This window comes from Prionailurus bengalensis, chromosome E2, assembly GCF_016509475.1.
Source record: "Prionailurus bengalensis isolate Pbe53 chromosome E2, Fcat_Pben_1.1_paternal_pri, whole genome shotgun sequence".
In the NCBI taxonomy this organism is placed as follows: Eukaryota; Metazoa; Chordata; class Mammalia; order Carnivora; family Felidae; genus Prionailurus; species Prionailurus bengalensis.
Window position 1 is genome coordinate 38950121 of NC_057352.1, and position 12422 is coordinate 38962542.

A 12422-nucleotide genomic window follows, 5' to 3' on the forward strand; every position below is an offset into this window, starting at 1 on the left:
TCAGGTCATAACAGGCATGGAAGTAAATGAACACCCTACAAGAATATGATGCAACCATTATTTCACAAGAGGTTTCAGTCCTAGGAGGACTTGTCAGTTTTGAATGCTTTCCTAGAATACTCTATTAAAACTCATTAACTACCATCAGGTAATGAATAGTAGTTATTTATGAGAGATCACATTTCAATGGCTTCAGATACAGAATGAAGAACACATATCAAGGATGCATCATGCAGAATCCTTCACATCTTCTTCTATGAAAGCAAAATACAAAAGAGCCGAGATATGGAAATAATCTAAGTGTCTATCGACGGATGAGTGGATAAAGAAGAGATGGAATATATAATACAATGGGATAGTGCTCAGTCATAAAAAACAATGAGATCTTGCCATTTGTGACAACATGGATGGACCGTGAGGGTATTATGCAAAGTGAAATAAGTCAGACAAAGAAAGACGTATGCCATATGATTTCTCTTCTATGTGGAATTTCAACAAAACACAACAAAACAACAAAACAAAACAAAACCCAGAATCATAGATACAGAGAAAAGATTGGTGACTGCCAAAGGGGAGATGGATTGGAGGTTGTGAAATGGGTGAAGGGATTAAAGACATACAAACGTCCAAGTTTTAAATAAATAAATCACAGGAACACAGTGCACAGGGTGGGTAATATAGTCAATAACAATGTATTAATTTCCTAACATGACAGACATTAACTAGACTTATTGTAAACATTGTGTGATATATATAAATGTCAAATCACTATGCTGTACAACTGAAACTAATATAATACTGCATGTCAATTACACGTCAATAAAAACAAAGTTTTTTTTTTTAACTTACAAAACTAACATTAATTTATTGGTGCACTGTGTGGTAAGCTCTTTGAGGGCAAGACTCTTATCTCTGTTGTTTTTCTACAATTACCACAGTGCCTGGCAGGTAAGAGACGCTTAAATATTTGTAAGTAAACAAAAACAAACACATGGCTTACACATAAGTAAAATATTCTAAGCACATCTTTCAAAGTATACAATGATGTCAACTCCTTTGTCATGTGCTTAACTATTAACAACTGTTTTTTATGCCTTGTTCTCCCTCTTCTCTGCTAGCCATATTTTTGGAAAACCACGGGGCCAATTGGTTAGTTCATAAAGGTACTTAATCCATATTGTGTTGATAGTAAGATAATATTGGATAACTTCCCACCAATTACTCTAAGGCATCTGTTTCATATCAGGAAATTAATTCATTTTCTTTTTCTTTTGATTGCTCATAGATTTTAAGGCATTCACTTAATTCCTACATTTCTCTCTCTTCTGGTTAGAAGTGTGTGTGTGTGTGTGTGTGTGTGTGTGTGTGCGCGCGCACGCGCGCGTGTCTGTGTCCCATGTTCCATAGATACCTGGGAAGGAGTTACATTATTTTCATTTAGGCAGTTAGTATCATATAAAAAAGCCCAGAGCTTCTGAATATTTTACACATCCCATATAAAAATTCATATATTAACCATGTGAAATAGACATTGTCACATGAACAAGCAGTCTAGTAAGGAATGGCCCTACAATCTCCACATAATACATGGCATTAATCCAGTGCACCCATGACATATTAAAATATCACTGCCCTTTTGACATTCACACATGATTCACGATTGCACCTTGTAATACAGACTTATATTTGGAAGGTAGTTCTTCTTGGAATAATTTATAGCACCTGGTGAATCACTGTTACTGCTCTGATATAATTTTGAGAATAATCATGTTGCTAAATAAAGTTCCCTGGTTTAGATTTTTTTTTTAAATGTCAGGTAAACAAGGCAAAAGCAGTAACTGTCTAAAGCTGAAATAAGAGTATTAGTGTTTATCACTAGGTGCAGATATATCTTATACCTTAGTATATTGGAATAGAACATATGGAGCTTATTTGTTTAAAGATATATTTGCCCTAATTTGAAATTGAAGAAAGTAATAAAACTGTAATTTCTGGAAGGAATATTCATTTGAGCCCATTATAACATATAACGAATGTCTCCTTTTCTTTGGTGAGAGTATTATATGTAGGTGGAAACTTATCTTACAAATTTGTATAGGATTATTTATGACCATGACCATAATGCCCTCAAATCTTTAAATCTGTAATGCATTGTGTTTCTACTAGTTGATGGCAAGCATTTCTTTCACTGGCGAAGTATGCCTTCTTCACTCAATTTCCTCTAATTCCAAGGATGGCTATCTGACGTATTTCAGATCACTTTGGTTCTTCTGAGTACCTTTTGGGCAAGACTTTTTTTTTTCTTTAATCAACTACCACTTAAAGTACCATGTGATGCTAAAACTGCCACTGTCTGTAACTGCTCCCAAGAGGAGACATGTGTGTTTGATACTGAGGCACTGCAGAGCAAACGGCATCGAGAATTGGGGCCACAAAGAAGTGTGACCTTCTCATTCCTCCTAAACCAACAGAGCTTTAAACACAGTTACATCAAAGTTCTCCATGGCTGTGAGCCATGAATTCCACTTTTACCTACACCCACTTGAGATGGTCCGGTTTTTGCTTCAGGTGATCATAAAACAATACAGTGGGTGAATATGTGTTTCTCAGTTATTAACTGCTCTAAATGCATGAAGATACTGGAGCACCTGGGTGGCTCAGTCAGTTACGCATCTGATTTTGGCTCAGGTCATGATCTCCAGGTTCTTGAGTTTGAGCCCTGCATGGGGCTCTGTGCTGACAGCTCAGAGCCTGGAGCCTGCTTTGGAGTCTGTGTCTCCCTCTCTCTCTTTGCCCCTGCCCTACTCACACTCTGTCTCACTCTGTTTCTAAAAAAAATAAACATTACATTTTTTTAAATAAAAAATAAAACAAAATATATCATATTTATGTCTGTCTTCCAGTATTTGACAAAACCTCTGGTATACAGAAGGTTTGTAAATGTTTTCTTAATTGAACTAAATCATGAAATTGAATGGGAGGAACAAGCAAACAAAACCTCCCCTGTCTTAGACACACTTCCCCACCACTGTTAAAATATGGTAATATCCCTTAACAAATAGTCACATATCAGTGGTAGAACTTATTAGTAGAACAACTATTTCCAGAAAGAGAAGAGGCAAAAAGGTAGCATCCTCTTTAAATGCTTTGCTCAGACCCCCACTTTTTTTCTTTTTACTGGGCAAGAAGAGTAGGTATGGGATTTAATGTATACTCAATTTATACCAGAAGTTTATCTGGTTGGAAGTGATTGTTGTGTTTTCTCGGGGTCATTTGAATGGCTAGTTGGTCTCATACAGAACATTCGGGGAATATCCAGCCACCCCTGATAGAGGCTCATAACTGAAGAAAGCATATTTTCTGATGGTCGAGGTTTCTTCAGATTTTGCTAACTTAAATAATAGAAATCATACTGATTCTGTGACACCAATGACCTAAAATTCAACCTCTAAAAATGTACCTAAAGACATTACTCTCTGAAATTTTCACCCTCCCAGAGGTGATAAATGGGAGAAGGCCATGAGTACCCACATTTTGCTGAATCCTAGACCACTATCCCAATAATGAACACAAGGAGAAACCTCCAAGAAGACAAGAAAAGGAAAACAGAAATAACATACAGAAAACAATACTAAAGCATTAAACCTAAATCCAAACATATTACTAATCACATGCAAATGGTCCAACATTCCTGTTGAAAGTCAGAGAATAACAGAAGAGTAGACAGGGACACTGCATAAGGATAAGAGAGTCAGGTCACCAAGAACACAAATGAAAAATGGATAAAAACCTTCAATAGACTTCAGCAATGACACATACAGATGACAAATAAGCATATGAAGAAATGTTCAATATCATTCTCCATTAAAGGAATACAAATTAACTGAGACTAGGTAGCTCAGTTGGTTAAGCGTCTGACTTCAGCTCAGGTCATGTTCTCACAGTTTGTGCGTTCAAGCCCTGCGTTGGACTCTGTGCTGACAGCTCAAAGCCTGGAGACTGCTTTGGATTCTGCGTCTCCCTCTCTCTCTTCCCCTCCCCCTCTATTCCTCTCTCTCTCTCTCTCTCTCTCTCTCTCTCTCTCTCATAAAGAAACATTTTTTTAAAAAGAAATACAAATTAAAAGCGCAAAAGATACCACTATATATTCATCACAGTGGCTGGAAACAAACAAACGTTCCAAGAAAAGACTGAAAAGAGCAAGTACTAGGAATTCTCATCTCTGGCTCTCAGGAATGCAAAATAGAAATGCCACTCTGGAAAATGCTTAGTAGTTTCTTATAGAGTTAAACTTATCCTTATCACATGGCCTAGCAATCTTTACCCCAGAGTATTTACCTAGAAAAATTAATACATGTTCACATAGAAGCTTGAAGATGAATGCCTACCAGAGCTCTATTCATAAATGCCCAAACTGGAAACAATTCTAATGTTCCTCTTTGGGTAAGTAAACAAACTGTGGTACATCTGTAAAATGAAACCCCATACAGCAATTAAATAGAACAATTATTGATGCACATAAAAATGTGTATGACTCTCAAAGACATCAATGATGAATCAAAGAAGCCAGTCACAAAAGATTCCATACTTTATGATTCCATTTATGTGACATTCTTGAAAAGACAAACTATAGTGACAGAGAACAAATCAGTGGCTGTCAAAGGGTAGGAATAAGGGAAGGGTGTGAATGTAAGGGGAGAGCATGAAAGGGGTCTTTAGGAACTACCCTGTATCTGAATGTTGATTACATGAATGTATACATGCATTAAAATTCATAGAGCTATACACCAAAATAAAACACAGTTAAAAATTCTATTTCATTAATAAAATGATTTATCAATCAATGTAGGTTCATTTATTGTAAACAAAGTTTCTGCTATAAGGCAGGATATTGATAGTTGGGAAGGTTATGCCTATGTGGGGCCAGAAGTACATGGAAAAACTACTCCTGACTCAATTTTGCTGTAAACCTAAAACACTGTAAAAACTAAAGTCCTTTAAAACATTTACCTATTTTACCTTACTATGCAGCACAAACCAGCATAATTTCCTCAGAACAAAACCATAAACGAGGAATAGTCGTGTATGAAGATTCCTTCAACTTTAAATCCTCAAACACAAATCCTGCTAGGCAAGAAGACAAAGGACATAGCTGCCTTCATGTATTGGGAAAGTACATTTATACACAAAATACAGTTTATGATCTTAGTAAATCATCCTGCAGTTCAAGGCATGGGAACACCCCCTAAATAGTGGTATTCATGGGTGTATTTTACCAGAAACCCTACCACTCACTTTTTCATGTGCCTCAATCAGGACAGAAACCTATGAGGAAGTGACATTAGTTATTTCTTATCACTACCATGTGGAGTCACAGAGCTCCAGAGCCCAGAACGTTCTTCAGCTGGCAGAGTTTCAAAAATTTCCTTGTTTCTCTCAGATTCATCACTTAAGGTAATTTTGTACTAGCTCAGAATGGTAGAAAAAGGACCAGACTTGGAAAAACTTGCACTGTGCCAGGCAGTACACATGGTATTTCAAAGTGCTATCTGATCTTTTCATCCATCGACTGAGGTACTTTTGTTGCAAACCACCACGGAATGCAGGAATTTTGCCATCTGTAGAATCCTGTTTTGAGCTCAAGTCAGATGTGTGGGGACAAAGCTTTATTAGGTATTAAAATAAAAAACCTTACAGAATTCCTCTCCGCAGAGATTTTAGAGCATAGGGTAGTGGTATACAAAATGAAACATGCACAAGCCAAAAAGGTAACCAAAGTTACTTGCCATTTAGAAACATTTCAGTTCAGGTTCATTTCTTTGGTTGATAGTTTTTTTTCCATCACCATTATAATACAATTACTTCCCCAGTTGGAGGTTAACATCCCATTCACTAGTTAATTTTTTTTTTAAACCGTAATCTGCATTTTGTCTTTCTCTTTGTGTCCGTGGAATCTTGCCTATAGCTACCCTCTCTTTCATGAATTAGTCCCACCCTCTCCAAATGAGGCAGGAAATCTTTGTTAATATTCTGTTCAACTGCAAGAATTTAATCAATGCTGGTTTTTCTTTGCCAAAATACTGTTACATCGTCTTATTTTCTCCTTTCTATGGTCACTCCTGGTATCTCAGACCATCTGTGAAGGGTAGACCTAGTGAGACTTAGCTATCTTTATGAGAAACGTCTGTTAATAGTTCGACACAAAGACAGAATATTGGGGAAATGTCATATTGGGTATTAGAGGATTTAGCAACAATGACAACAGAGATTACTAGAAAAAAAAAAACAACAACAAAACTTAAACATCCAAGGCCAAGTCCAATCCCTCAGGTACACTAAGAAAGTAGGAGTATTCAATGATTTATTTTAAACTAATTTATTCCATATTTATTTTAACTTTCTCTTTTTTTCTGACAAGAATCCTTGATTAAAAGTTTGCATTTTTGTTTTTGCTTTCCCCTTAATAACTGGTTCCAGTATTTAGCTTTACCTTCCTCTAATCCATTCTTCTTCATATAAGTGTCAGACAGATTTTTTGAAAATGCAATCTCATGCCACAAACTCTCCTTTAAAAAGGAGAAAATGCTATCTCATGCCATAACTCCCCTTTAGAATGAAACCAAGTCATTCAGACTTGGTTCTTCCTCCTATATTTCCAGTCTCATTTTTTTCTGAACTAGCTGGCATATGTTTGCCCTCTAAAAATTTTAAATATTTTGCCTGTCTGTGCTTTTTTCTTTTTTTTAAGTTTTGTGCATTTGCACACAGGCTACTTCATCTGCCGTGTTCTGCCTGGAGATCCACATCTTACCCTCTCTACTCAGCTCGGCCTTTTCTGACTCTCCAGAAAGAGCTCACAACAATTTCCTTTGTATTCTTCTCCCAAAACTGGGCTTTAAAAAGAGGCATAAGGGGAGCCTGGGTGCTCAGTTAGTAAAGCATCCAACTTTGGCTCAGGTCATGATCTCGTGGTTTGCGGGGTTTGAACCCCATCACATTCTGTGATAGGAGCTCAGAGCCTACAGATGTGACTCCCTCTCTCTCTACCCCTCCCCTGCTTGTGCTGTGTCTCTCTCTCAAAAATAAATAAATATTAAGTTGTTTTTAAAGAGTGGTAATTTACCTCTTATTTTCCTTTTGATACGATTGCTGTCATAAATCACAACCACATGTACATCGTAATTCTGTAACATTTCAACATTTCTCCAAAGAATACAACTCAGGGAGGGGAAGCAGGTGTGTTCATCTTATAAAAACCACTTGTGCCATGATTTGATATGCAGACTTTGTATAAAGAGAGCTATCAGCTGGTTACATGGTAAAGTATAGCAGAATGTGGACAGTCACAACCCAGCCCCAGGATTTAGAGCCTTGAGACTAGCAAGTTCTAGGTTACATTCCTACTGTAGACAATCACTGAAGGGTGGAGTAAAATGTGAGCCCTAGTTTGGATTAAAGTTAGAAAGCACCTTCTCATGGACACAGAGACTTGGGTGGGGGTAGTGATGGATTCTCAAACTGATTGACAGCCATGCAAACAAAATAAAGGGTCAAAAATTATCCACTGGACCTGATAGGGGGTCGGGGGGATCTGCCCATTTTACGACAGTGCCCCAGGTGGTAGTATCCTGGATGTCCAGAATACTCACTAGACAGTCTTCCACATATTATAGGATTTGAAATTTTATTATCTTCAACCTCCTACTCCTTATCCCCTTTTTTTGGCCAGGAGCTACTGTAACAAAGATGCTGGAATTAAGTGTATAAAGAAGATAGTTTCTGCCAATTAATAAGTACTATTACACTTTTTATGACTAGTCAGTATTCTGAAGAATACAACCACTAGCCCTTGATTATGAATATTCTATAACGATCTGAATTCAAATCAGTGCTACCCCTCCAGTTATTTGTCTCTGGACACAGAGTAATCCAATTGAAAAATGTCCCTACAGAAGCGATGGAACTAGTTCAGACAGCTGACCCAAAGAAATAAGTATTGTTTCTGTTTCACTGCTAAATTGATACTAGTTCAAAAACAAAAGGTGAAACATGAAATAGGAAAACATATTTTTATTGCAAACAGACCATATTTAGAAGATGCCTGTTCTTCTAGATCAGGGTTTCTCAACTTCAGCAATACTGACATTCTGGGCTGGATAATTTTTGTTGTGTGTCTGTGTGGGGGGTGCTGTCTATTCATTGTAGGATATTTAACAGCATCCTTGGCTTCTACATACTAGATGCCAATAGTATCCCCCAGTGTGACAGCCAAAAATCTCTCCAGAAATTGCCAGATGTCCTGGGGGGGGGGGGGGAGGAGGGGGCAAAGTTCGCCCAGTGGAGAACCACTATGCCAGTTTCAAGAATTTTGTTTAAATAAAATGAGGTAAGGTATATTTGGAAACACTTTGCTTACAATCTTACCGTTTCCCAACTTTGAGAATTAGTTATTTGACTTTAATGCAGAAATAAAGCATGGATCTCACTTACCAAATAAGTGTTTTCCTTCTGTTTGGAGGTCTTTTTTTATTTTCCGTTTTCAAATATTTCAATGGAATAGGCATATTCTACTCTGATTCTGTGGATGAGACATCTGGGGCCTTCAGATGTCAAATAATTTGCCCAAGGCCATGGACTTCTAAGTGCGGATCTGGAATATTAATCCAGGTTACAGGGACTTCAAAGACCATGTTTTATACAGCTGCACTGTACCCCTTGGTTGACACAGTCTATGTTTCATGAATGAATTAAGCTGATTCTCTCACCAGTTTTCTTAAATCTTCTATTTAAGCAAGTTTCTTTTTGTCTACATTGTATGTAATAAAATACAGGGGCTTTGTGAGTTGGGGTTTAATTGAGGACTTCTTGTTCAGTATGAAAGTAGGATTTGCACCTTGATTTGTTTTTACATTCCACATTCCCCCTCCTTCCCCTTTTCAAATGTGGGCAAAGCATAGGATTGCAGTACCTCCGCTATTCTTCTTTCTCATCCTCATTATTTTAAGATAGGCCAGGATTCTCTGTTAGTTATATTAAAATGGTTACATTTACTGAGAACTTGCTTATAAATATTCATTGTAATAACTTCAGCCACCTCACAAGCAAAGTATTCTTTGTGTCCTGATTTTATTGTGGCATGATATGAGATGCTGAGTTAAGTACAGGTCACACAGCTCACATACAGGAACCAGGATTCAAACTGAGACCTGTTTGATGGCCATATTCTTAAGCATATATACTAATTTTTATACAAAACCTGTCCACAAAAATAGAGGCCAAGAGCCCTGGGCATTCTCAAGTTCATAATAGCTATGCAAAACTGGACTTCCGGATGGAAATAAATAAACAAAGGCAATAACTTTATTTTTAAAAGGGACTAAAACAGATATGACCCTGTAATTTAATTTTGTATTTTGCTCTAGTAGTTGGTAACTCTTATTTATTTATATCACAGAGCTCTTCCTTGAGTCAGAGCCCCACTAAGTATTCCTTGATGTAAGCAAGTCTAATACATATCCCTGCTGAGTATAAAAAAATGAAAATAATACAAAACAGACAGCAAGAGGCTCCACAGGATTGCCAACAAACACAATTACAATTATGACCCCAAAGACCAGTGGTTCAGAGGAGGACTCTTGAGGAGAAGCTGAACAGGAGAGATTTGAATATATTTTCCTATCAGCCTAGTAAGCATTTAAATAGTATGTTTCTGGGGATGATAATACATATAAGTTGCATATAAAATTTAAAGAAAAAAATCACTTATAAAAAACAGTAACTTCATTTAAAAAATATTATGGATTTACTTTCTGATTTATTCAACTGACTTGGCTGAGCACCTATTATATTCCAGAATATGTTCCATATCCCAAGGATTTTAAAATAAGGCATTAGAGTAAGGAATGCAAAGGGTTAAATTTTATTCTATCCTTTTACTGGTGCTTTACATTTGAGTGGGATATGGATATAACACATATAATTTTAGGGTCATTTGAGGAGTGAATTCATCCTCTAATTTATGAACACAGAAACTACCAATGACCTGTTATTATAGTTACAGTCATGATACTTTGGTCATATCAACACATAACGTGGAGAAATGGAACATTTTCGGCAAGTATTTGAACCAGCCATTTGGGAAGTAAGTGGTAGTTGGGAATGGAAAGAATTAAACTCTTCACACAAAAGTGGAATTACTGACATATGAAAACAAAATCATTTCTTTCCACCTTAATAATCCTCCCTGAGGGGGAAAATCACCATCATTAACCCTGTCTCATTTGGTCAACATTTTCTACTATTTTATTTATTTTTTTATTTTCACGGCAGTTATGTCTCTGTCTTGATATACATAATCAGGACTTGTGTACTTGTTGAAGAAATTCTAATAAAGATGAATTTCAACTTCACAAGGTTTTTTGTATTCAATTCTGTTTTCACAGTTGAAAACATTTGCCAAGTTTGTGCCACAAATTAGACATCTGAGAAGCAGGCAGCAAGTTTGTTAATTATTGGGATTAATTTAATGAACTTATTCTCATTAGGCTTTATGAGCCGTGCTGTACACAGTAACGTGTGCAAGTCCACAACCACAACACAGTGATGTCAGTAGGTAATTAAGGGCACTGATGAGAATTTTTGCAGAGAAAAAAAGGCGCGGCAAATGCTTTGTGTATAACCGCGTTATGAGATGGAATTAAGGATTGCTAATTACAGAGAATTAAGTAGAGATCATTTTAGTCACAACGAATTAAGGGAGAAGTCAGTTTGGCTCCAAAAACAAATGTTGAATACACACATAAATCATAATGTTTCACAGCTGACACTTCATCCTGGGTGTGATGAGCTATGTAATAGTGTTTTACTGCCACATGATCTGGAAGTAGGCACAGTTTGTCATCAGAAGGATTTTTAAAGTGTTGATCTTTTAGAAAAAGAATCTCACACTTCAAATGTCCTCATGATGGAAAACACATGAAACAGATGTTCTTTTTTTTTTTTTAGTCTATTGGCACTTTGTTGTTATGATTCCTGATATTAAAAAAAAACCTGAAGATGGACTATAAGTAAAATATAAAAATACATGTTTCCAACATACATCCCAACTCATTGCCACTACTTTAAATACAGAAAGCTTTGGAAGGTCACAATGGGTCAGAGTAAGGCAAGAAATCAAACATACAAACTAGTTAAAAAATCAAACGTGGATTGATGATACCCTTGAAAAAATATAACGGTGTCAACTCTAAGATCAGACCTACGTCCACCTCTATTACTGTATCAAAGCTATTTAAGCAAAACTTATATTCCCAGTTTAGAATAATGAAATGAGAGATTAGAAAATAGCAGTTAAAGATAACTTTTAAAAGGTATAAGTGACCTTGACATTATCCTATGTATTAAAGGCAGTTTATAAATTCAAACCATACACATATCACTTTCCTCCAACTCACATTTAAAAGCACATCTAAAAATATATAAATATTCTATTGCTGCCAAGTAAGATAGCAGATATTCAAGTTCTTTTAAACAATAATGCATGGTATAAAACAAGGCAGCCATTGATGATAATGGTGATGGTGTTGTTGATATGACTATTATTTTCAATGAAACCCCAAAATTGTCATGCATTAAGACATGAGCCTTGCTTTACCACTCTCCATGACCTTGACAATGATCACTTATTAATTTTATTCCAGCCTACTTGAAAGAAGAGTCACTTAGCTGTTTTCAACTTTAGGATTACTTTTCCGTCTCCAATGCTTGGATGAAAGGATTTGGCATAATGCTAGAGCTGATTCCTACATTGGGAAAAATGTCACAGGGTGTGTAAGGAGGGGAGTTATGTTTTCGCTACTTTGGGGATTCTACTATAGCCTGCAAAAGAAATGGCATGAATATGTACAAATCACTTGACGCAGTAGAGTATGTCTTATATGTGGTTCTACTTTACAATTTAAAATAAATTTAAAAATTAAAAGCCTTAGCATTCTAATTAGATGCCTCCTCTCATGTGCCTTTTCCTACTTCCTAGGGTTTCACCCTCTTGCTGGTGGGTGCAGTCTATTATCTCTTGAAGATGCACATCTTTGTGCACATGTGTATTGTCTGTGTTTAATGTGCCTGCCTGTCTTCTATGTTTGACTGGAAATGATAATACTCAAAATTGGCTTCTTAATTAAGCTTAAATATATTCATACCCCAAGGCAACAGAGATGCATCCAGCTAATAAATTAGACATAAGTAAATAATAATAAAAAGCATGATATTTAAATATCAGTCTTGTGGATTTCATGTGAAGTAGCTGCATTGCACAGCAAAAAACTTCAGGAGTATTAAGGACAGTTAATTACTGCTACTTTGAAATGGAATTTCCAGATCATGTGACTTCCATTAATAAAATATTCTCCTCAAATACCTAG